The sequence below is a fragment of the Uloborus diversus genome, chromosome 4 (genome assembly GCF_026930045.1).
Source record: "Uloborus diversus isolate 005 chromosome 4, Udiv.v.3.1, whole genome shotgun sequence".
Taxonomy (NCBI): domain Eukaryota; kingdom Metazoa; phylum Arthropoda; class Arachnida; order Araneae; family Uloboridae; genus Uloborus; species Uloborus diversus.
The window spans coordinates 131057288-131084948 of record NC_072734.1 but is presented as its reverse complement, the minus strand read 5'-3'; the positions used below and the strand labels follow the sequence as shown (position 1 = coordinate 131084948).

General features: G+C 33.7%; 1 long non-coding RNA gene across 1 annotated transcript in view; it reads left to right on the top strand.

Annotated features, from left to right (window-relative positions):
• Positions 1–13625, top strand: part of LOC129221332 (uncharacterized) — a 106757-nt gene extending 93132 nt beyond the window's left edge. The window contains exon 3 of the long non-coding RNA XR_008580496.1: positions 13167–13625. This is a non-coding gene — a long non-coding RNA (uncharacterized LOC129221332). The remainder of the gene's footprint in view (positions 1–13166) is intronic.
• Positions 13626–27661: the final 14036 nt, after the last annotated feature.

The following is a 27661-nucleotide window of genomic DNA, read 5'->3' as shown; positions in this document are numbered from 1 at the left end:
AACAAATTTATGTTTTTACGCGATTTTGTGGGAATATAAAGATTTGATTTAAATGTCACTCAAATACTGTTATATTTTATTCAATTTGAAGTATTTATGTCGTCTTAAGAACAAAGATTTTCAGCGAAAGTGGAACATACTATTACTTCTAAATATGCAGTTACATAGTCCACTAGTCCTGCCTTGTTCCGCCGACGAAAAAATCTAGCCTTTCTTGTCCAATTTTTTGCATGTTTTAAGTTAGGGCAAAAATTATCACTTACGAACAAACCACTTTTGTCCAAATAGTTTTCTTAAATACTTGTAGGTAAATGCCTGGAATAGTTAAAAGTAACCATCGTATTTTCAAACACGTTCTACTTTCTTAGAAAAAAAACACAATGATACAGAATCGCAACAGAAGGTAGTTCCAAAGAGTGCGATATAAATCACGTCTATATTCATAATTAAAATAAGAAATGCGATCAAAAAACGGACTACTGTCAGTAGAAAAACGTCCACTTACCTTGTGCTGTTGAAAACCAACTAATCAAACTTAAGACCAACAGACGCGTTCAAGTCGACACACACATTATACTTGAATGTTTCAAAGTTGCAGTCAACAGTCCTAACAATTATGTCGTATTCTTCTTGAACCGTTTCAGCCTTGCACCTTTGAGTCAAAAAGCAATTAAGCAGCGTCAAGTCTTAATTATTCAGATATCTAAAGAACCATTTCAGCTCGAAAACTAAACGATATCAGTCCATAAGATTTTGCATCCAGGTACAAGTGTAGCTGCGATCGGCACCGAATCTTGATAGCACAGAACCGCATAAAAGTTTCATTAAAATCACAAACTTACAGATTTCACAATCTCAAATTTTTATTCCTGCTCAGAGCAATTTAATTCATCGTGTTTAAAAACTGTTACCATTTTTAACCATTAAGCTAAAGTTTTGCAAATTTTTAACTTACTACGCCATTTGACTCAGACGAACAATAGCGAAAAGGCACCAACGTCTTCTCGATAGTCTCCGACAGCAGGACAACCAGTTTGTGAAAAAGTAATTACGTGAAGTTACGAAAAAACAGCCTTAACAACACACTCGCTTAAAATTTAAAATATTATCAGATTGACTGTTTGCATTTTACTAACAAAGCTACTTAGGGTTGACCGACAAACGGAATGAATGTGAAAGCAAAAATTCCCGCATGCGCAATAGATTTCTGTAAGACTTCTAAAGCGTTGATCCCCAACGTGGGGGCGATTTGACGCCCTGAGTATTTAAGACAAAATAACAAAAATAAAAACCCAGTGAATATCAAAGCTGAAAAAGTATACGCGACCGATTGATAAGAGTTTAATCAAGGAAACATAAGTTTAAAATTAAACAAATTAAAGTTCATGAATTTCTTCCTCGCACCCTTCTTTGAACCGTGAGGATGTTTTTCATCATTAATCCCCGTTTATAAATTTTTAAATTTTCCTTTTTTTTTTTAACTTCTACTTAAATAAGAAGTTCCGTCCGGAACGAAACGAGCCTACTTTCCCGTACACAAACATCGACTTTCTAGTATCTAATCAATATTCTCAAAATTAGCTGAGTGCGAATTATGTCAAACTTTTTAACATTTTAAGCTAATTTCTAGAAAGAAGATATGCCTCTCTCATACAAAGAAATGTTATTGTAAAAAATAAATAAACAAACAATGTATTAGCACATTTTTAAAAAAAGCAACTAATGTATATATTTTCCATTTAAAAAAATCTTTTATCGCTTTTAAAAAGTAAAAAGAAAAGAAATAAAAAAGCTCATTAAAATGTATACATTATCTCAAAAAAAAGAAAGAAAGAAAGAAAGAAAGAAATCATTTATTTTTCTTCCTTGGCAAAAAAAAAATTTTAAAAATGAATAAATATACTTTAATAAGTATTTAAAAATAATGTAAATTTGGAAAGGTAATTTTATTCATTAAAAAAATCTGCACAGCTCTTTATGTTAAAACATAAAGAACTCCGAATTCCGCTTCATTAACTGCTGCTAAAAACGGAATACATAAATTAAAACTTTAGAGCTAAAATAAAAAGTCGGAGTCGGCTATTTTCCCTCAAAACCAGTAATGCCACTGTTTGCGGAATCAGAGTTGGATTTATTTTGGGATGAAGGAGTCAGAGTCAAAAACTTTAAGATTCCAAGAGTCGGAGTCAGTCATTTTCCCTCCGTTTGTAAATTTTTGCAAGAGCTACGGACTCGGAGTCGGTACTCGAAAAATTCTAGGAGTCGGGAGTTGGTCATCAAGAGCTATTTCCTACAAAGTTTTGAAGCAAATCCGCCTACAGTTCGAAATTGCATGGAAAATTGTTCGAATCAAAGGGATATTTTTATACGTGTTTTTTATCAAGAGCTTTTTCCGACAAAGTTAGTTTGAAGCAAGTTCGTCTTTTCGCTTAGAATTCATATTTAAGTTGATGTATATGTCCTCGTATGCGCTAATATTAAGTTTTTTTGAATTGCTCAAATTGAACAAAAATTGTTCAAAACAAAAAATTAAATGTGGAAGTGAGTTGTACTCGCCGAGATCTTTCGAACAAAAAAAGGTTGTTCGAATCGGACTATTCATTCAAAAGTTATTTGGGGGGGGGGGGCGGAGAGATACAGACAGACCGACCGACAGACACATTTTTCCCATCTCAATATCCTGCTTTCCAATTTTTAATTTTTCGATTTTTATTTATTCAATTCTGTATTTATTTTCGGCAATGTTTTTTTTTTTTTCATTTTGCTATATTTTATGATTTTTATGATGCATTAAGTTTTCTTTCGTGATTTTTTTTCTGCCAAATGATGATAATTTTGCCGAATCGAATTTCAAATTTCGCTGAATCGTCCGACAAAATTTGCCGAATAAGGAAATTTTTCCGGGGTGCCCCTGCTTTTGAAACATATTTTCACGACACTCCATCATTTTTTAGCCTGTTGTTTGTTCGAATGGAAAATTTAACATTTCAGTATGTAACAATGCCAAAAGAAAATGTTACATTACGAGTAATTAAAGCATATTTTCCGAATCATTTTTATCACCACGCAAGTTGGGCCCATTTCTTCAGTCGGTTGGTACTACAGCGAATGCTTCTCTTCTAAGAACTCGCTATATACAGACGTTTGATTTATATAATGGGGTTATTTCCATCAGTCAAACGTACTACTTTTAGTCACTAAAGTTGGTAGAATGAGCAAAATAATAATAATAACATGGAGCGAGAAAAATCTTTTGTTTTCAGAACGTTTAATTTTTATTTATTTTAAATGTCCGATTTTTCAAATAAGGCGTGGTCTTTATGACGTCACAAGAGATGAACTTAGGTGCGCTACTCCAATGGCGCACTGAATGCTTACGCTTGCTGTCTACCGCGTTTCCACGATAGGATGATTAAGAAGCGAATTAAAGATTGCGTTCTAAGCTTGCTATCAACCATATCGTTGCCAGTACATGTGGGTAAAGAAGCGAATTAAATATTGCGCTCTGCCCTAATGGCATCAGTGAATGACATTTCGTCACTTGTGATGTCATGCGCAGAAGCGGAAAAAATAAAATTGAATCTGCGCACAGATTAAAATTATTTTTAAAAAATATTAAACTTTGTCAAATTATTTTTAAAATGGTCAAATCCTATGTTTTTAAGCATGCTCTTTCAGAAAAACATACTTTTAAAATTTGGAAACGACCCCATTATTTACTTACTTTCTCTGTATTTCGAATATCATTACAGTTGGTTCCTCGCAATAAGCAATGATTAGCGTAACCTAAATACTTGTCTTACATTCTGTTATTGGTAAGAAAATGAATCACGGAAGCTCGTCCGAAATTTCTGGTTGTGGTTTTAGGGTCACAGATCAGAATCAGTCGAGTGAAAATATAGTAGTATTTTTCTTTTATTATAAACTTATTCAGTTTCCAGACGAGTAAAAATAACGAGAAAATTAAAGGATTTCCTTCGAGTAAGAAAAGTTGGTTTGTTTTCAAAATCTATTCTTCTCTATCTCTCTTTTTTCGTGTTTTCATGCTTTCAGTTGCAGCCTGTTCAAATGGCACGAAATTCAACCCTCTCGCGAGTCTTCCTACAACGAAGCTAATCCTTCTGCGCCGCACAAGGCGAACATCAACAAGTGGTTTCTTATGTCGAATTCTTGAGCGAATCCAAAAGAACAAACTAGGCTCTAAAGAGATTACAAAAGCTTTGTACTTTTCTTCCCAGTCAGTGTCTAAAATACACTTTGATTGCGCGCTCTCCAAAGCGTTCTTCAAAGAAAAAAAAAGATGTCTGCTGCCGTAACCGCTGGGAATTCCCTTTCCTTTACCTCATATAACATTTGAGGATGAATATCACAAAGAGATTTTTATTTATTTTTTTTTAAACGTGTTATGAAGTCGCATTCAGAAACAAGAATTTTGAATGCAGTTAATAGAATTAATTAAAGAAGATTATCATTAACGTCTTTGTTTGGCTTGGTAAGCACTTCTAGCAAAAGCATGCCTTTTTAGTACAATTTGGAATTTTATGCACGAAAAAAAATTCTCATGCTTGAAAGAAAATGTGTTTTAATTTAGTTCTAAATATAAATAGTCGCTATTTTCTCGGAATAATGACTGAAATTGAACTAATCGAGAACTCATCAATAAAAACTAACAAAATGCAGCAGCAATAAAAAAATGTATAAAAAAACAAAAAGAACTACCAAGTATCAGTGGCGTTGCTAAGGAGGGGGCGGGAGCGGGGGGGGGGCAGTCTGCCCTGGGTGTCACCCGTCTGCGGGGGGGAGGTTGACAACCACAGTGGAAATGCAAGTTTTTGAAAAATATAGTGCTAAAATGCATTTTTAAGACTACAAATTTGTACTTTTTCCGGAGGGGGGATAAAACCAGAAATTACCTCCCCGGTACTATACAGGATCTTCATAATGAAATTTCAAACTGAAATGGCCACCAAAAAAAGAATTGCAGGACCTGGTCTTTTTTATGGTATCACCTGATCATGGGGAGGTTGAAGGTTATTCCTACATCCATGCACTTCACAAGTAGTCAGGGGATTTTTTTTTCTGCGAAAAAAGAAAGTGCAAAAGTATGCAACATTCTCAACGGCAGAAGAAATGAAATCATCGATTTAAACCGCCTCTAATCGTTTGATGTGCGATTCTCTTTACATCGATATCATAAATAATTTAACGGAATAGAAAGATACGATTCGTTAATTTTCTTCTTGATATGCCAGAAACAACTGTTGGGAAAATAGTAATGCGGTTTACAGGGGTGCTCTCCCCCTCAGATGCACCCCTTTAAATTCTACGGAGCACCCTGCACACCCTTTCCAAGAAAGAGACCCTCCAAAATTGAATTAGAAACCCTGTCAAATTAATCCCCCCCCCCTAAAAAATCATTGGTATGGTCAGTGGCATGACCCTTCTCCTTCATGGGCATACCAGCAATTTAAGTTGCTTTCAAAATATAGTGGACGCCATATTGAAGTTATTTTGCAACACGTTTTAGAGACGATAAAGGGGCAGGCTTGAAAAAATGATGTCACTCTTTGAGGAACGTGAAATTGTGAGCTTGTGGCAAGGGAGAGGGAGGGGTTGAAACATGAAGTGTGACATCACGCAATTTTTTATAAGAATATGTCAATAAAAAATAACGTGACATGTAACAACGGAGTAGAGGAAGTAAAGTGTAGTGAGGCACTTTGTGACAAAGAGGGGAGGGGTCAAAAATATAGAAAAAAAAGGTGTGGCAACACTTATGGACAGCCCCTAAGGGCATTTTAAATCCACATCTTCATGACGTATAAGAATTGCATTTCTTATTACAATAGTGCAGACAGATTCATTCTACAAATTTCTAAACTTAATTTTATTTTATTGAGCAATCACGAATTGCTTATTGTCCTCAAACTTGATGTTGCTCTGATTTTTCAGATTACCATGACAACGAAAGTAAGTCTAGCTCACTGTTTTATTAAAAAGGATAAATTTTCGTCGCCACGTCTACAAATCGTTTGCGCTCATTCAGGGCTTAAGCATAAAACTTGACTCTGTAAACTCCATTTTCCACCTACCTTGGTGAGCAGGACCACACCTGGGCTGTAGCGTCTATGCTCTACACACACACCACTACACACACATGCCTACACAGACACACACACGTCAGCACAGTCCTCCCCCCCCTCCTCACATACACACACACGTGATTGCGAGACACATAGTTTGATTTCAAGGTTTCAACATTTCAAATTTTTTTATTTATTTATTTATTTATTTTATTTTATTTTATTTTTTATTTTATTTATTTATTTTTTTATTTATTTTTTTTGGTAATTGTTATTTTCAATTGTTATTTAGTTTTATTTATTCATTTATTTATATATTTTGTTTGAAGATGAAATCCTCTTTCTGTAAAATACTATCTCTTGGTGACACTAAGCCCAGCTCTTTGCTTTTTCCCATTTTTCAAAAAAGCTACTGCGATTTCACAAGTGAACTTTCAAAATCAAAATTCTTTAAAATGTTGCGCAATGACATGAAAATAAGTTTTTGAAATTGACATTATCATTCAATAAATTTAATAGCCTTTTTAGATACAAGAAGGACCATCATTAAATATAATGATGGTGTTGCAACAGCTAATGCAATCGTTGAAACACTATGACGTAGAACAGTGCGGTTGAATTTCACTATAGACGTTTAAAATTTCAAGCAAAGGCTGAAATAGTTCATAGAAAAATCAGAACCGCAAGTTTTTCTTCATAAAAAGCTTTGTTATGTTTTCTTTAATTATCTGAAAAGTGCCTCACCTTTTGCTAAACGCAACCCTTTCCCTCCCCCTCCCCCCTTTTGGTTGGAGGGTTGAACATTGTTTTGTGTGCATTTTTTAGGCTAAATCAAACAAAATCCCAATCAAAACATTATTAAGAATATTTTGAGAGTTTAAAGATTTTTTTAAATAAAAAAAAAATTTTACAGCAGATTATTAAGAACCACTCACAATTTGGCAAACTCGTTGAAACTTTTGCAATTTTGTTTAAAAAAATGTATCTTCGAGATTTTTCTTCAATCAAAGGTTTGTTGTACATTAATAAATAATAGCTTAAAAGCCTCTGTTTTTATTGCATGTTTCCCTCTCTCTCTCTCTTTTTTGGTGGGGGGGGGCAGCTGAAGCATAAAGGCAAGAATGTGGTTCTTTTGTACGTAATTTTTACGCTGAATAAAATAAAACTATAACCAAATCCATATCGCAAATATCTTCAGTGTCTTGAGAATTTTTTGCGTAAATAAGAATTTTGTTACAATGGATTAGGATCCATATGTTTTATTATAAACGTCAAGCATTATTGAAATCGAGTATGTAGTATGAAAATTATACCGTGTGAAAAGATCATCATGACTTAACAGAAACATCACGGTAAACAGTTAAATCAAAATTAGTTTTGTAGTGCAAGGTTTTGTAATTACAAAACGTAAATGAGTGCCTTCATATATAGTTACTAATTCATGAGAAAATGTTTGATGTCCTTGTCTTATTAGAGTACTTTAATTTAAACTTCAAGTATTTTAGAGTTCTAATTGGATTTTTTTCACCAGATAATTAATCAAAAAATAGCGTTTTTAAAAAACTATTATTATTCTTCAAAATTTAAAAATGCGTTTACTTGAGGCGCACTTTAGACCTTGTTTTCCTTTGAACTTTTGTCACCAAAAAAAAAAAAAAAAAGAGATTTGCCCGTATCTATAGGAAGGCTAACTGGTCGACGCAAGCATATAGTATTATTATTATTTTTTTTTTTTAAATTTTAAGACCGCGGATTTAAAACAGTTTTTATCTCTACATAGTATAAAATGAAGTCTCCAAAAAGCGTCTGTTTGTTTAAATGTGCAAAGCTCGAGAACTACCCGGCCGATTTCGCTGCAATTTTCACAGTATCTTTCTTTTAGCCCCGGAAAAGTTTGCAGACCAGTTCGAAAAAAATTCGACGAGTAGTTCTTTTTTATTCCAACTTAGGCTCAATTTTCACATAAATTCCCGAATAAGGGGATGGAAAATTACTTGCACATATTACTATTACATATCATTGGAAAGGCTAGAATTTTCCGCGTTTCAATGCTCTAACTTCTCTAACTTAAATGTGGCAGGAGTTATTTGCGTTTTTAGCTCGATTTTTTCAGGCTTAGCTAAAATTTAGGCACTACTTTCTGCATTAAATATACCACTATATATATATATATATATATATATATATATATATATATATGTATATATATATAAATGGAGTTTGGTAAATTTGTTCCCCTAAGATCTCAGAAGCTACCCGGCAGATTTGGCTGAAACTTTCACCGTTTGTTCTTTTTGGTACTGGGGAGGTTTGTTGACCAGTTTGAAAAAAATCCGATTGATGGTTCCTTTTTTATTCTAATTTGTCCAAATTTTCGCATAAATGCCCCAATATGACGGTGAAAAAATACGTGCACATATTAAAATTATGTGTCCATCGAAAGCGCTTATTTTTCTGCTGAAGATGGCATCTGTTAGAAAGTTCTAAGTTGTATGAAAAACGAGTTATGAGCTTTTTTTGCTCCATGTTCGAAGGCTTTCCTCAACCCAATTCATTATTTAGTGTATCATCTCAACTCCCAGTTCACAGTTAGAATTGTTGAATGCTTTTGTGTTTCATCTGACTGTTTGAGGCTTTCTCAAGTCAAATCTCTTAAAGTAACGTTTTCCCCCCAAAGATTAGCTAATAATAACTAGATTTGGTTGATTATTTTCCATTCAAACGGAACTTTAGTGTAATTAATGGGATTTTTTCTATTATTATTTGTGCTGACTGGATTTTTTAATCATTATCCAATTTAACAGCAGAAACCTCGCCAAAATTTATGCAGAAAGATTTCAGTAGTGGATGCATTTGGCAGTTTTTTCAACTGTCACGGTTTTTGAAGTCAAAGACTACGTAATAAAGTTAGTCAGCTTTCACCATCTAAACAAAATATCGTCAATCAAAGAATCTTTAAAAACTTTTTTTACTGTAAAATAATCTAGCAACTAAATTAGGCAAATTTATAAACAGCACAAAAACTTCCATTAATGTGACTTTGTGCACAAATTCAAACCATCGCCAAATTTTACTACAACTTATTTTGGAAACATTTCGGATGAAATTGTTTAGCGCCATTTTATGGTGACCAAAAGTATCTTAGCATATGGCGACAATATCTCTTTGACAAAAATTAGTAACTTACCGTTTTACAAAGTAAGGAGGGGGAGCATTATCCAAGGCATCCCAAAACGATTCAAGCAAATTCGGTAACATTTTAAATCGCACCAAGAACCCACAATAATTCAAAATTTCCAAAATAACTAAAGCAAGTTTAAGGGGATCACGGGCGCGCGGCTACATTTTTTAAACAGTTCGTTCTTCAATAGCCATACAGAAAAGGTAAGACTCCATGTAAACAAAAAATAAGTATTAACTGATAAATCTTTTTAAACATGTGAAGTTTAATTTCATATTTCGGAAATTCTTCAAATTTGTATACGCTTTAAATTTCGTGTTTTCGTTTCTAAATGAATATTATTTTGCTCTTTTTACTTACTGCTACTTTAGTTTTATGAGTAAGAAAGAAGCTAGATTTTAAATCACGTCAAAAAGGTGTGGTTTAAGTTCTTTCACTTAAAACAGAAAACAAATACAAGTAACGATTGTTTCTCATAATTATTGCTAACCCAGGCAACGCCGGGTATTTTTGCTAGTATATATATATATTTATACACATATATATACATAAATATATATATATATATATATATATATATATATATATATATATATATATATATATATATATATATATATATATATATATATATATATATATATATATATATATATATATATATATATATATGGAAAATATGTTAATATATATTAATAATTTATTTAATTATTAATATGAGGATTTCTAATTCATTTTTTTACAAAATACTTTTGGGGACCAGCTAGTCGATCTTTTGATGACGACAGTTAAATCTTTACATTTTTATTAATTTTCTAAACTTACAAGCATTAAAAAGTAGAGAAAATGAGTTACTAAATGCATGTCTTTCAAAAAATTAAGTTATGCTCTTCCATTATAGTGGCACACTATTAATTCTGAAATTCTAAACAGAGATAGTGTCCTTGCGTTCGCGCGAAGGTATATGTCGAGAGTTATGAGTAATGCTTTTTCATGAGTACATTGTTAAAGTCAGTTCCCCACCAAATTGTTTTAGTCAATAAAGTTTAATGCTCTCACAAAATTAAATTGCCTGAAATGTAAAGTTACATCTTTGTAATAGAAACTAATATTTTTGTTTCACAGTGGAACATTCATATTAGCTTCTACCATTGTTCGGGAATGAGTCCGCCATGAAACTACGATACCAATAATATAATCCGGAAAGAGCTTTTTCACTAAAAATAAAATTTATTAGCTTCTATCCGGGCATCTTTTCCCGGGGAAAGCCATCATCTAGAAAAGAAGGAATACATCTAAGAAAACCACTCTTTCTCAGTAAATATCAGAGACAAAAAAGGCATTAAAATATTATGGAAGTTCTTTTGGAAATAAGAGATGTTCTGTCGAGTAGGTCACCTTACTTAAAGCTCATAAAATCGGCCGGTTAAGTGCTATCTTTTCTTGAAGTTCTTTCGTATAATGAAAGCATTAAATCATTAAACAGAGACCTCCATTTCGTTTTGGTTCCGTGGAATTTATTTCGGCCATTGAATGTAACAAGTAAGAAATTTTGTTACTTCCTTTCACCTATGCAAGTAATTTTAAATTCATAAGATGGACTGAAGTTTAAAACTTTTGAAAATGCTCTGTATCAACGCTAACAATATGAAGAGAAGACATAAAGAAAAAGGATAACGGGACAAGTAACAGACATGTTTAAGACATCGTTCTCAGGTTAACTCAATTTTCTGAGCCTTTTGATGTATTTAGACTTTCAAAACTAGTTTTCTCTCATGCAACTACATCTCATCTAACGTTTGGCTGCTTTTGAATCCTCTGAATTAGTCAATTCTATTTTTATTTGCTAAATTTCGAAGAAAGCTCCGAACCTCAGTAACAGACACGGAAAATTCTGATGATACCCAGCAACAGATAGGATGAGTAATGGACAGAATTCCCTTTTTCTCTGCAAAATATGCAAAAGTTCTTTATTTTTAGATCTAAAACCTTATTAAATTCAAATGAACATGAATCACTGGCTGACCTCGTGGTAGCTATTCATAACCTTTCACTACTGCCTTGTAAATATCAACTGGCTGATAAAATTTGCTCTGATTAACACTATATTGTTACACCGTATTCATGGATGGGGCCACAGTAACATCAGTTTTACTCGCCTAAAATTCTTATTATTTAAATCCAAACTTACGACTGTCTATTGCTGGACCCTTGTCTGTTACTGGTGCCGTTACCCTACTGCTTATTTGGTCGGCCAGTGCCATAATCAACAAAGCGCAAGGTTTGAATTTTAACAAAAATGAAGGAATGGAAAGATATTACTGCGAAGAGTAAAAAATTTTTTTAAAATAAAGCTTCTTCTTTTATCTGTAAAGAATAAATGCTTATGTACAGAAGTAGGAGATTTACAGCAAACCAAACAATACAACAACGTGCGTAAATATGTTAGTTCTGTGATTGTTGATCTTCAGTTTTGAACAAGTTTTGTAATGCAATGACAGTCAAATTTAACAAATTTACGATATTTCAGCCCCAGATGCTGCAATTCTGAGCCAAGCGTGTTATCTTTGGATTGCAAACCCGGATAAAAAGATATACGTTACAATAAAGTTGGGAGTGAGAAGCAGCTTAATAAATTCACATGCAGACAAATAAAAATCAACAGAATCCAAAAAGCAAAATGTACTTGGAGGAAAAGTCGTGAGACATACGCACTGATGCAAAGGTTCCCTTTAAAATAAAATAGTTACACGAGTGACAGTAACCTGTAATAACCGAGGATAAATGAACTGACGAAGACATTATCTCGACCGACAGAGTGGTGTAGTGGTTAGACACTGGTCTCTTACGCCCAGAGGTTCACGTTCGAACCGGGCTCCAGTCGCCATGTAAAAGATCTCTCAGGCACCCGTTTGGTTGGGAGTGCTCTTGGCTAAAATACATTCCCAGTATAGATCCGTATCGAAAAGAGAGAATGTGTCTTTATCTGGTGAAGAAACTGAGCGTCAAAGTCCTCGTAGTAACGGCACCGCCGATAGCGGTGCTACAGGAAAGTATGGAATCTATATCTGGGGATCGCACCAAGGTCTGTTACAAGTAGTAAATCTAACGCAGCCAGATTAGAATGAAAAAAAAATATTTACCCGAATAGTTTTTATTAAATTAAATTTTAATCTTCTTTACAAGAATAGATTATTTGAAATTTTAAAAACTTTTACCTTCCGGAATCAAATTCAAATGCCAATTAAATTGTTGCGATAAAATTAGCATAATAAACCCTTTTTTCGCTTCCTTTTTTTTAATAGCAAAAATAAAATTCATTATAAACAAAATGGTAAATTTAACTAACAATGCGAATTATACTAATAAAAGAAAAAAAGAAAATTTGAATTTTTGACACATCTTGAACTGAAATTATGCTTTTCGCAATCACGAGTGCGTGTGAGTGTGTGCAGGCGTGTATGTGTGTATGTAGTCGCATATATGTGCTTGTGTATGTATGTGTGTAGGCATGTGGTGGTGGTGTGTGTGTTGTTTGTGTAGGAATGTGTGTGTTGGAGGGGGAGGGAGTTGCGGATTCCGGTGGACAGTGCTGCGGGTGGAGGCCCAGGACCAGAGGTGCAGCAACTGAAGACGGTGGTGCGCAGAGACAAAAATCAAAGGACGCGGACGTCATTTAACGGTCAAGTGAAAACAATAAGCAATTCGTGATTGCTCAATATTGCAATCAAATGTGATAGCATTGCAAATAATGCAAGCTACTATGAGTTTGGGCGCATGAAAAGATTTCATTGCGATTTCTCTGAAACCGAAATTTGCCGCTTCAATAATAAATAGCTCTTGTTGTTGGAAAGTAAAGGAAGCGTTTCTTTTCCAAATAGACTAATTTCCATTTTTTACAGTAACTTCTTGGAAAGCCTGTCTTCTGCTGCTGCTACTGTTGCTGGACAGCACCAGCGCAGCACCATTAAGCGAACTTGAAGAGGCCTCTCTGTCTGAATCTGGTGATTCTTCCTTCTCAGACGACGAACCACTTCGTCTTCAGCCCCTGCGCATGCGCCTCTACGACGGCCCCAGCCAGGACTACATGGGCAAAAGGGCCTTGAGCCTCTTCGCCCACTGGAAGCCCCGGTACAGGGGTGGTGCTATCAATACCAGGTCGGACCAGGTCGTCAGTTCCATCGCCACTAGGGCCGGCCATGCTAGGCCCTTGGGACAACCTTTGAGGTGGGGCAAGTAAATGCCCGGAGGAATAGTTCTCTTTCTCTCATTGCCAAAGATCATGCATCATTCCTTTTGTCCTCTTGTTTTATGTTGCTTTAGTATTGTACCTGTTGTAAATAAAGAGTTCTTTTGTGTTTTATATTCTTTTTTTATTATTCAAATTCGATCCTGATTTGCACACAAAATATTGAACTTGATACTTGAAGCCAAATCTTTAGGGCCATAAGACGATGTCATTGGACAGTTGGTGATTTTAAGAATGAATTATTAAAGAAACGAATAATGTTTCGGCAGATTTTAGAATTTCTGGACAAATACATGATATATCACTCTGCAACTCCGGTCATGCAAAAGGGCATACTTGAATTTCCTCACTCGCGCATTTACGAACCGAACAATAATTTAAAAGTTTCTAATAATCCTGAATCGTCTGTCAAGCTATAAATAAGCTTTAACTTTCACAAAGCAGTTTATATGCTAAGTTCAATTCTTCTCTCCATTTTTATAAAAACAGCACTTTACTGACGAAGGTATACAGTAGCTCCCAAAAGTGTTCGTAAACTTCGAAATTTTTTAGTTTAACCAAAATAACTCGAAACTGAATTCGAATATAAAGTCCAATATTTTTTCACATCATTCCTATGTCATTCTAAATACAACCCATTGGTTTTTTCAAAATATTGACGGATCTTCTTTTTGAAATGGGTAAGAAAACGAAGAGACAGAGAAATAACACGCCACAAAAGTCATCGTACACTCAAATATTTTCGAATAAATTCATGATTAAAATTATCATATGCCGTTTAATTAATGTTTTTGCATTGTGTTAACCCTTATAAGTCATTTGGCTTTAATTTTTTGTTTTTTTTATTCCTTAATATTGTGCTTATTACTGTAAAATGGCTGGTATTCGTAAAAAACTGCAAACACCATTCAAAATTTGAATTTTTTTCTCACAGTAGTGATAAATTGGTTTGAAATGTCTCTAAATTAGTTAATTTATTTAAAATGCTTGATAAAATGCTTTAAACAAAGGAATCGTACCGAAAACAAGGTAAGAAAAGGTCAACCGGCAAAGTTGACAAAACGTGATCGGAGATTTAAAGTTAAAAAATTTATGAAAAATACACATTTGAGTGCTGTAAAAGTTTCTGCAGAGTTAAATGAAACATTTTACATTTAATTTTCACCTAAAATTGTTCGCCAAGTTCTCTGATTAGCTGGATTAAAAGGGACCTCTTCCCGCAAAAATTTTCTTGGTCGTGCGAAAAACAGAACGCTTACGCTTTTCGTCGCAAAATCAATTATAAATAAGCTAAAAACGTTTTAGAATCACGTCTTACTTACAGATAAAAATTAATTCAACATTTTCGGTTAAATTTTTGTATAACTGTAAGTAGAAGAAAAAATTAGGAACTTAATCTTAAGAACTTATTTGGATCAGTTAATCAGGACGGTGGAGGTGTTCTAGTGTGAGGGTGCATATCAGCATCAGGGCTTGGTAATTTGTAATTTTTTGATGAAATAATGAATCATGATGTTCATTTAAATATTTTAAAAACCAATTTTGAACTCTTATCCAAAAATTTGGTTATAGGAAACAACTTTGTTTTTTATCAAGATAACGATAAGAAGCACACGGTTTTCATTCGTTTGCGTCTAGTGCCTCGAAAATTGTATTAAAGTTTAGAAAATACCCCCTCAATCTCTAGATTTTAACTTAATGTAACGTATTTAGAGGTATCTGGAGGCTAGATTACGAAAATAGGGCTTTAAAACGAAAATAGAGCTAGAAACAGCAAGACTCGAAATGTGGAAGAACACTTACTCAGAAATTACACAAAAAAAAAAAAAGAAAGAAAAAGAATGAAATCTATTCCCAGACGTTAAAAAGGTATTATGAATACTGTATGATATTCTACTAATTAATAACTTAATCAAAAGTTAGATTATTCAATAATATATAGACATTTTATAAAGTGTACGAAGACTTTTGTGAGATAAAATTTCCGGCACTTTTTGGTTTTTGATTTTAAAAATAATAAGTTTTAACATTTTTTAAAAACTTTTCATATAGTTTTGTTAAAAATGGATCATAGATCTTATAATTAAATACCTATTCCGAAATATTAATTCTAACCAATGGATTGGGGCCTATTTCTTTGAAAGTCGTAGGTGTATGAAGACTTTTGGGAGCCACTGTATAAACATTTCTTACGTTGTCGAGTTCGACATGCAGCGCTTTGCACCAAAATTTGAACAAACTTACCATAGCTTGACGCACAAGAGAATACTGTACTGAAATTCTAAACACAAAAGGAATATTTGGTAAATATTTGTATTTAAAGAACCTTTTTTTTTGTCGCTCATATGCAGATTGCATTTTTTAAATTCCATCGCAGTATCCTATTCAGAAGGTGATGAAGTTAATGCGGATCTTTTTCTAAATGTCCCCCATTATTTAATTTTAGTAAACCCATTTGGAGGGGAGCCACAGCACGTCTTTCCATCAAGTACATTATTTTTAGATCAAAAATCCTTTACCGTCCCATACGAGCGGCACACTTTTGCTTACCAAACGATAATTGCTAATTAGGATCTGACTTCGTAGTGCTTTACAATTGCTGTACGGAATGTTAGAAGACTATTAATTCAAGTAATTCAAGCAGACCTTCCTAAAAAGCATTACTTTTTCTATTTGACATAAAAATTTCATTTTTAGAAGAATAAATTCAATCCCGAGAGATCCCGGGGGATTTGATCCTTAGAATCGCGAAATCCCGCGGGACTGAATTCAATGTGGGATCGGAAGCCCTAATTTTCATGCACAATATGATCAAACACGAAGGCAAAATGTCAGAAAGCTTAACTACGTGATCCCTCACGGCTAGCTGACTCATTACTGAACGCCTTAAGATTGGAAAAGATCTGATATGTGGAAACACTGAACATTTCTGAAAACATCTACGATCACCTGTTTGGGTAAAAAGTCGCTAATCATGGCAGTTTCTTGAAAAAATTAGGTTGCTAAAAAAGATGTCAACTTCAATTCCTCGCCAATCTCACGGACTCCAATAATAAAAATGCCTGTCAAGGCAGGGAAAAATATCTTACAAGTAAAACTTCAAAAAACATGATAAATTTGTAAGAAAAATAATTGAACAAACGCCATGAATGTAGTCCAACATTTGTTATTACTGACACAGGTAAAGACACCAAATATAACTTATGTATGTTTTTATTACTTGCAATTAACATGATAAAGAAATAAACACAAAATTGAGCGTAAAATAAATTCAGGATTCTTGGGTTAGGATTATTTAAGCTTTAAAATTTTGAACAAAAGGTTTAGTCATGAATTTAAATAAATTTTCAAAAAATTTGGGAAAGCTTTCCTTGTGCGGGAAGACTCTTGCTATGGATTTCCCAAAAAAAAAGAAAATAACTGTTTGACTTTCGTAAATCAACTATTATTTGCACTTCAAATAAATTATATTCTTTCTTAGTTCAATATACGAGCCCTTTTGAAGCATTTCCCCCCTTCCTTTTGCGAAGAAAAAGAAACTTGCGTCTACAATATTAAAATCCAAGCATCTCTATGTATCCTTATATTTATTGATGTATATGAGTCATTCTCTAGAAAGCGTAAGTTTTGAACGCAAATATTTTTCAATTTCAAAACCTTTTGTTTTCTTTTTTTTATTCGTACTTGAAAGTGTTAGCTACCAGAAGTAACCATAAACAATTGCTCGGCTAAGTTCCAATTATTTTACTCATAAATAAAAAATATAAAAAATTCCATGTTCATGGAAATAAAAAAAAAAAGGAGAAAACTTTTAATGTTTAAAAATCGAGGTCAATTTAATATCAAAGTAGTAATTTTGTTAATTGTGAAAAAAGGAGCTATTTTAATGATTACTGGGAATCTAATATTAAGCTCTTTTAATTAAAGTACAGCTTAATTTTTAGTTTGCCTTTCTGTTCAAATGTGTGTTAAAAAATAGTATTTAGTAAATTTGCGAATATACTGGCAATTTATAATTTTGGTAGAATGCTTAATATTGATGTATTTCCCCTCCATCATTTAATTTCACCTCAGATATAATGACATTGATAAGATCTGTCATGGAAGTGAGGAATTTCCCATTAATATAGGCCTAATAGATGCATTTTTTAGGGAAATGTTTTTTTTTCCTCCATTGCTACAATCTGCACATGTTAAACATATGAAAACATATATATGCTATTTCTCGGCACAAAGGTATTTATTTATTGCTTAATATGAAAACATGTTCACTTCCTTTTTTTTACATTAATTTACATCCCTGAAATTCAAGTTCACGGAGGTGAGAGTTCACAATAAGCACACTTAGTTTTTCAAACAAAATCTATATCTTCCTGTTTTTCTACAAAAATCTCACAACTTCTTTGCGGCTGAAAATAAACAAGAGGGCTCCCTTGTATCATGGAAAATAAAATGTGATGTCCATTACTGCCACGTGTTAATGAGAAATAGTGTCTGTGTTTAGGTAACGGATGTGAGAATTTATTGTGTGACATGATAACTTATCTTACTAAAACGAATTAAAACACTATATTAATAAATTAAATATACTTAAGCAATTAGTAATTGAGACACTTGTGAAAGGAATAATAAATAAATAAGTAGTGACGCACCATTTATACGTTTTTGAAGGGACTGCATGAAAGAAGCGTACAAATGAAAAAACGTATAAGAGGTATACGTTAATACGTATTGGACTCTGCAGTGACCAATTTAAAAAGCGTATAAATGATAAAAACGTGTAAAAGAGAAACGTATAAACGGTGCTTCACATACTTTAACTAAACAAGTTATTAAGTAACATACACAGTCACACTAGGTGTGTAACATGCCACGGAAGTGAGAATTCACATGTTGTGAACCAAAAATGTATTAAAATAAAAATTATTATTAAGAAATTGTTGGCAGGTTTAAATAGATATATTTTTGATGAAATTAAAAAGCATTGTTAAATGAATTGTTCCTTAAAAGTTTTACAGTAAAAGGCGTGTGACAGAAAAGTTACACTTTTTGAAGAATAACCCATATCTGTTACTCGAACTTCTTCGGAATGTCAGAGAATTGACGATCGAACCAGGTGTCAATCGATTCGTAATTTCTTGGACATCGTGCTTAGGAAAGTTTCGTTTCTCTACAACTTTAATTAGCAATTATTTACAACGCTAATTCTCAAGGACATTTTTACAGCCCGGAGGAAAGCACGCTAATAGCCACAAAATTTCTCCCCCCTAGGACTTCTTTCTGAAGGCCGCGTTGATCTCGCCTTTCTGCAAACATAGGGCCTTTTTTCTCACACAGCGTATAATTTCTCTCTCTTTCTGCGAAAGCGGAAGTGATTGAATGGTTAAGTTAAAGATGTGCCGCGCTTAAAATTAATGTAGAACTCATTAATTAATGAACCACCGCAGTTGGAGAGAAGGGGCGAGGCCCCCAAGGTGCACCGCCAAAGGCGGTGTAAACAAATCCGCGTCTGGTGGGTTGCACAAGCAGGCGTAGGTGGCATTGACAAGGTGCCCGCTGCAGATGTCAAGAAGGGAGCGAATCCCTCCGAAGGCGGTGCATAAACCAGTGTAGGTGTCGAGATCTAGGCGGTCGCCTTGGCGGCTAGTAACTCTAGCCTAGTTGAGCACTTCTACAACCTGATTTTCTCTTTGTTTGATTTCAAGCACTTGCATTAAATATGCTTGAAATCAAATTACTTCCGAAGCAAGCAGGTCGGTACAGAAGAAGTAATAACTTATGAATTTATAGTTTTCATCGTGTAAGAACGGTGGAGCCTGTTCACTGTAGCACTGTAATTATTTGGATAAAAATGAAACAACGTTTAAAAGCACAAAAAGGGTAAAAAGTTTATAAAAACGCAGACATGTTTCGAAGGCAATAGCCTCCTTCCTCAGTGAGAAATGTACATATGGATGAATCAAGATCAATGGAGAGTTTAAATTGCGTAACCGGAAAAACATTGACCAATCAGCCAGGGTTGTTTGGTTTAAACCACGTTGGTATGGTTTTAACCATGGTTTAAACCAATTGGTTTTTTTTTAAAAATACGTGCGGTTTTTTTAAAAAATGTTTTTTTTTTAAAGCAAAAAAAAAAATCCATTTTACAGGTTTACATTGATTTTCCCACACATATTGAAAAATGTAAAATTCCATTTATGCTAAGTTCCTAGCTAAGTTGTAGAGATAAATACTAAAATTGCAAAGTTGCTTCTTCAAAATGTATTACAAGCTTTAATCGAAAAAAAATATTAATATATTTTTTATTTCATATAAGTGCCATAAAGCAAATTTCAGTCAACTTCCATCATTATGCTTAATTTGCATGATTAGTTAAGATTTACTAAGGATTGAATCTTTTATTGTAGATGCAATCTATTATATTGCTCACTCCTGTTGCAGGGGTGTGACATTTTTGCCCATTTATTAGCACTTTCCTGGAATTTTAACTTTGACTTGTAAGGTAATCAACAGTCTAACTTAATTGTTTGCACGTAAAATTAAGATTTGTTCTGCAGGTAAACACAAATAATATTTTTTGAATCAAATTTTTAAAAAAAGTTCATACTTCATATTATGATACATAATAGCTCCTTATATTATAATGTAGGAAGATTAAAAGACAAATTTTTAAATTCCCGGAACAAAATGCAAATGTATGTGTAAAAATTGATTAAGAAATATATAAATCTTCACATATAAACTACACTTTTTATTGGTGTTTTTTTTTTTTTTTAGATTCTGTGTGCTCAAAAGATTTTGATTGGCTATACACCTATGCTGCTTTATGACTATTGGGTGCAGATAATTCTTAGTTTTTTCCCCCCTTTTGTTCATTGGAATTGGTATTTTGGTATTTGCTTTGCCTTAGCTAACCTGCGCAGTTTACAAAAGTTACTTACTCATATTGTTTTAAAAAGAATGTCTAATTCTGGTAGAAAAAAAGACCTAATCTGGCTTTCATTTGATGAAATCAAAAATGAAGCCAGTATTTCATATCACAAATGGTCTATATGTACATGCATACTAATATGTTAATCAAGTCAAACATTTCAATCAATATTTCCCCGCAGAAAGATATTTTAATTATTTAATTTAGTTACAAAAGATTTTGTTATATTCTCTTTAATTAATCAAGAAATTAGGTATAATGTGACTATTGAATAACTGTTAATTACATGGAACCTTAATTACCTTCCGAAAATTGTTTTTCTTGCAAATAGTATTTAAACCAAAAAAAAAAACCGGTTTAAACCAAAAAAACCTGGTTTAAACCAAAAAAAAAGTTTTTTTTTTTTTTTTTTTGAAAAAAGCGGTTTTTTTTACCAACCCTGCAATCAGCTATCAGCGAGTGCTGAGGCAAAATATGACGTATTGTAACATGTAAGATTGAATAAGATTGGAGATAAATGCGGAACAGCAAAAGACTCATTGCAAAGATTATTTAAGTTTTTATGAATGTAAAAGGATTCCAGAAAATCTAATTCACCTACTGTTGTAGGTCTGCAAATGATCTTGGCTTCCGAAAAGAGAAAGTTGTGCCCTGTGTCCCAACAATGTTTATCAATTGAAGATTTGTTCAGTTCCTGTTTTTCAACGTCGTTTTCATGTTCTTTCAAACGAAATTTAAGTGAACGCCTTGTCTGCCCCACGTAACCGATATTACATTGACAAGGAATGTGATATATGCCCCACTGATCAAGTGGTTGGATTGGGTCCTTCAGTTTGGAAAAAGAAAGCTTATTTATGGGTCTGTAAATTACGCGAAAGTCAAATTTACTTAGAATTCTAGAAATACGAATAGAAATGTGTAGATAAAACGGTAAAACGACAAAATTTGTGGAAGAAAAACTAGGTATGTCGGAGGTTTTATTTCGGGTTGAAAGTTTGCAAAAAGCCCTTGTCGATGACCTGAAGAGGATAACCCCTGTCCAAAGCCACGGTTTTCAAAAAATTGAGTTCATTGTTGAGAAGGGTCTGATCAGAGCATACGGAGATGGCTCGGTTGACAAAAGTATAAAAAGCAGACATTTTTTGCTTCTTCGGGTGGCATGAACGAGAGTGTGGGGGAAGACAGACAGCAAATGGTTTTTGGTAAACGGTAGTAGAGAACTTATTATTGTTCTTCGAGATTAAAACATCCAAAAAGGGCAAAGAGTTATTGTTTTCAATCTCAGCAGTAAACTGAATATTAGAATCGACGGAGTTAATTAGATCAATGATAGACGGAACAAAATCAACAGTGCAATCTAAGAGGGTGAAAGTGTCATCAACATATCTAAGCCAGAGTGGAAAGTCAAATAACTGAAACAATTTCTGTTGAAAAAGTCCATGTAGATTTCACTGAGGATGGAACTCAAAGGGTTGCCCATAGCAAGTCCGTCAGTTTGTTGGTAAAAAGTACCCTCAAAAATAAAGGTTGAATGTTTATTCAGTCAAATTTACAAGTTCGGAAATTTCGTGTTGGGTGTGATGGAATTCCCGGAGTCTTGTTTCAAGACACTGTAAGGCTCCAATAACAGGTACATTGGTAAAAAGAGATTTAACATCAAAAGAAACCATAAGTAAATTATTGGGTTTGAACTTACGAAGAATGTTAACAAAATCAACAGAATTTTTAACAGAATGTGTGTTGGAGTTCAGCAATGGGGCAAACCTAGAAGTGAGAAATTTGGCCAGTCCACAAGAAGCGGTGCCTATGTTGGAAACAATAGGTCTTAAAGGTACTCCGATCTTATGGACTTTAGACAGAGTATAAAATCTAGCACAGTGCGAAACCGAAGGGATTAAATTAAAGCAGTTATAAAAAAGCTTACTTGTTTTTATGGCCCTGCGGACGGTTTTTAGTTCATTCGTCGAGGGATCTTGTTTTAACTGGGTGTAAGGACCATCGCGGAGTAGCTCGTTGACTCCGGAAATGTACTTGGACTTGTCCATTATAACAATCTGTCCCCCTTTATCAGCTTTTGTAATTATCAAATTATTGTTGGAAGAGATATCACGCAAATTTCTTTTTTCCGTTGGAGAAAGATTACTGCCCGAAAAACCTGAATTAAATGAAACATTGTTAATAATAAGATGCTTTATAGAATCCTTTTGTGTGGGAGTTAATTTACTATGTTTGAACGAACTCTCAATCGGAGCCAAAATGCGTTCGGGGGAAGGTCTTGAAGTTACAGAAAAATTGGAATTTATTTTTAGAACATTAGCCTGATCCACACTGATAGGGAAATTTGACAGGTTTACTACAGAATTAATGTTGACCTTGGGGAGTGCAGAACAAGTTTCGACACAGGGGGTCCGAAGTTTAAGAAGTTTAGAGTTTAACTTAGATCTATGAATTGATGAAATAAACGAAGCATTGTTCCAAGACGTTTGATTGAAGGTAGGAAACTCGACGAAGCTAGCCGAAAGTGCCAAATGAAGTGAGCACAATTCACATTCAATTTTAGAAAGCTTAAAGCGAAAATATTTAATGGCTGTTCTAAGAAAAATAAAATGACATCTGTTTAAAGCTCTAGAAAATAATTGCGAACCAGAGAGATTGCAATCAACGGAAATGAACTTGGGAATCAATTTGAGTCTTTTGCAAGTAGTAAGGAAGTTTAAATGGTTCAAAAACTTTACCTTTTTTATCCGGAGTTGGGAAAAACGATTGAAAAGTAACGACATGGTGTACACAAAAAAGAAGAACGGTCTCCCTCGATCAAAAACAACCAAATGTGCAAACAATACAGATTCGCACTGAGGAAGGAGGCTATTGCCTTCGAAACATGTCTGCGTTTTTATAAACTTTTTATCCTTTTTGTGCTTTTAAACGTTGTTTCATTTTTATCCAATTTACCTTGCACAAAGCTATCGCTTTTCAATCTGTAATTATTTATTTAAACAAACAAACGCCTGTACCTATAACCTTTAAACAGCAGCTCACTGTTTCTCATTGAAACACAAAACATAATCTCAAAGACAACTACAGTAGAGCGCCGATTATCCGAACTCCAATTAACCGAACTTCCAATTATCCGAACCGTGTTTTTCGCCTTTTAAAATTTTTTAACCGAACTTCCAATTATCCGAACCGTGTTTTTCGCCTTTTAAAATTTTTTTCCGAACTTTATGCGAACGGCATATTTTTCATCCAAAACCTAATTTTTTTTTTCTGTCCCTTCCAACCAAGCTTTCAATTACGTACGTACTCTTTTTTTCACCCTTTTATCTATCTTTTTTCTTTTCTTTCTTGGCATACAAATTTTAATCCGGAAACTGCAAGGTATTTTTGGGGAGTTTTGTTAGTGGGAAGAGAGAACACAAAAGGTTTGAAGAAAGGGGTTGAGAAACCAAGGTCAAAGCACAAAATTCCTGTTTGCATTCTTCTCCCCCCCCCCCCCTCGCTGTGGACACGTGGGGAAAAACTGGTTTGTGTGACGTATCTACGTTGACAAAGTGAGTTGCTCAGAATCATGTGCTCTGCTTTTTTTAGAGTTTGTTATCGTCGATATCGGTTGCTAGCCGTTGTTAATTCTTGTTTTTAATAGAGTTGTTAGTGGTTGTTACTAAAGGTTTCTTGATAGCGGTTGTTGATTGCACCAGCGATCTAGCTCATTTCTTTTTCTGCAACGAAGGTGAAAAGATGTCTGGAAAGCGAAAAAGAGTTGTTCTTTCGCTAGGAGACAAAGGAAAGATATTGAAGAGGCTGAAAAATAATGAAGCCGCTTCAAAATTAGCAGCGGTGTTTGGTGTAGGAAAGTCTACAATATCAGATATAAAAAAGAATGAAGAATCAATTATGAAGTATTTAACGGGACTTGAAAGTGAGCAAGGAAGCTTAGATAGAAAATCGATGAAAAAATCCTTTGATGATAAAGTAAATAAAGCTTTGCACATGTGGTTTTTGCAGAAACGCTCATCTGGTCATCCCATTTCTGGACCCTTATTATGCGAGAAGGCACTATTTTTCAACGAAAAGTTGAATGGAGAAAATACTAATACATTTCAAGCAAGCTCTGGGTGGCTTAGAAATTTTAAGCTACGGCATGGTATACGCGAAATCGGATTGCATGGTGAAAAATTATCTGCATCTACAGAGTCTGCTACGAAATTCGTAAAAGAATTTATTGAATTTGTAAAATCAGAAAAATACGATTATTTACAATGCAGATGAGACCGGCCTGTTTTGGAGATCTTTACCCCGAAAAACATTAGCATCTGGGTTCGAAAAAAGTGCTTCTGGAACTAAATTAAACAAAGAAAGAATCACAGTTCTTTATTGCGCAAATGCAACCGGTAACCATCGAATACCATTGTTCGTGATAGGACATTCAAAGAAGCCTCGATGTTTTAATAATTGGAAAAATCTGCCAGTAATTTACACTTCTCAAAGGAAGGCTTGGATGACATCAGAAGGTTTCATTGATTGGTATGATCACACATTCATTCCTAAAGTTAAGACACATCAAGAAGATATGAAGAAAGAGGGCAGAGTACTCCTACTTCTTGATAATGCACCTTCACATCCGTGTGCAGATACCCTTGAACGGGAAAATGGGAAGTTCCGAGTAAAGTTTTTGCCACCTAATGTTACATCACTGATACAACCCCTGGATCAGAGTGTAATAGAGACATTTAAGCGCTTTTATAGAAAACAAATGTTGAGAAAGATGCTTCTATCAGAAGACACTGAAGAGCCTGATTCCCAGAATGCCAAAAACATTAATTTAAAAGATTGTTGCATTATGGCTGCCGATTCCTGGAAGCTTGTAAAATCATCAACGTTAAAAAATGCCTGGAATAAAATTTTAAACAGGGAAAAAATTGATACTGGAGCAGAAGCATCTGATAAGGAAAATGAGGAGTGTAAAACTATAAAAGAGATGGGAAGAATCCTAAATTATGAGGAAAAAGAAATTAATGAGTGGCTAAATTGTGACATGCAAGACCCTGGATATCAGATTTTAAATGACAATGAGATTGTGGCTGAGATTGAAGGCGAAAATGAAGAAAATAAAAATGAAATTGGAAATGAATGCTCTGAAAATGACCCAGGTCCATCACATAGCGAAGCCTTTGAATGCTTGGAAAAAGCTATGAAATGGCTCGAAAGGCAGAAAGACGCTGATCCTATTCAAGCAATGCATTTAAGAAGCATTAGAGATATGGCAGCATTGAAAAGAATGTCTTCTTTGAAGCAAGAAAAAATCAAAAGCTTTTTTACTTAAATTATAATCTTTTTAAAAAAAAGACAAAAAAAAGTTTAAAAAATGAAAAAAAAGACAAAAAAAAAAAAAAAAAACATTTTTAAACACGCCAGCACTAACAGTGTTGCCAGTCCTAAGCCTGGATAAAGTGTGAAGGTTTTTGTATAGATAGGGATATCCTTTAAATTGTCTGTCCAATTATCCGAACTTTTGCTTATCCGAACTAGGGTCGGTCCCGACGTGTTCGGATAATCGGCGCTCTACTGTAGTTCCTAGATTTTCCGTAGACGTTGGATGCCTGAATATATATATATATATATATATATATATATATATATATATATATATATATATTCAGGCATCCCATATATATATATATATACATATATTCAGGCATCCCATATATATATATATATATACTTATATATATATATATATATATATATATATATATATATATATATATATATATATATATATATATATATATATATATATATATATATATATATATATATATATATATATACACACATTTAAAATAAAACATATTAGAAGATATAATCATGTTGGATGTATTTGCCATGGGTTAAAAACTGCTTTTTAAGAAATGTTTTACGCAATGAGGTTAGCTAATTTTTGAACTCTAATATTTATCATCAAAGCAAACAGGATTATTATTATATATATATATTTTTAAATTTCTAATCTAAAGGGAGAAATGAAGATGTTGATTTTTTGTTTCCCCTTTGGCCGACATGTTCTCTATATTAATTTTATATGACCAAAACTATGTGAAGAAATACTGACGAATAAAAACATTTGGAATATAAGCAAAACATGGATGATTCTTTTTCTCTTCTTTTCCCTTGAAACATTCATCTCTTACTGAAGTAAAAAAATAAAAATAAATAATAATAATAACGATCTACACCCAAAAAAAAAAAAAAAAAAAAAAAGCACGCATGATTGATTCTCCGATTTCTGGCCCAGAGCAGTGACCCTTTTTTACCCATTGGAAAAGGACCTCGGAGCGGAAAATCGCCTGTCACATAAATAAAAGAAAAGGGAAAATTTAAATATTAAGACAAAGTTCAGAAACCTCTATAGTATATTATAACTAGTAGAACGTGGAAGAAATGTCACTAATTCTAATGGTAATTGTGTGGCGACCAAAAATCAGTTGCATTGAACGGCATTCTAAGAGAGGATAGGGCCTAGAGGAGATTAGAAATTCTTTGATCCCGAAATCGGATATCAGTAAAATCGTAACATTTTCATACCCGTGAATTTACAGGAATTATTATAATTGATTTCAGTTGATAAATTGACACACAAATATGCAAAGCTATAAATTATAATAAAATGAAATGAATAGATAGATACTCTGAAGGTTCAGATGCTATTCCACCAAAATTGAATCAGCACTCTCTAGGGTAAACATATGGACTAAAATTTGTTTGATTCCGCCAGTTACTTTTTGAGATATAGTAGACGCGTATAACTGAAGAAATGTTCGATTGTTCCCCCCCCCCCCCGTGGAGGAATTGGTGTCAAAATTTAATGGGTACCATAGGGTGGTTCAAAAACACATGTAAAAAAATGTTTCTCCTAGATGCCAGGACACCCCTCAATATTTTTTGACATGTGGATAGCGATATACTGGAAGAATTTTAGCTTTCTATTTCAACTGAAAGAGGGTGCTCAACCCCCTCCCCCAAACTTCATCAGTATGGGGAGGGGGTTAAAAAATACATTTAACTGAGAAAACATTGCTACATATTATAATATACACGAGTAATATGCATATACATTGCAATCAGGGGCGGCATTTCACCATTTCATTTGGGGGGGGACGAGTTTCTTAAATATGTATAACCCCAAAGCGAAACCAAACACACATTAGCTAACAAGA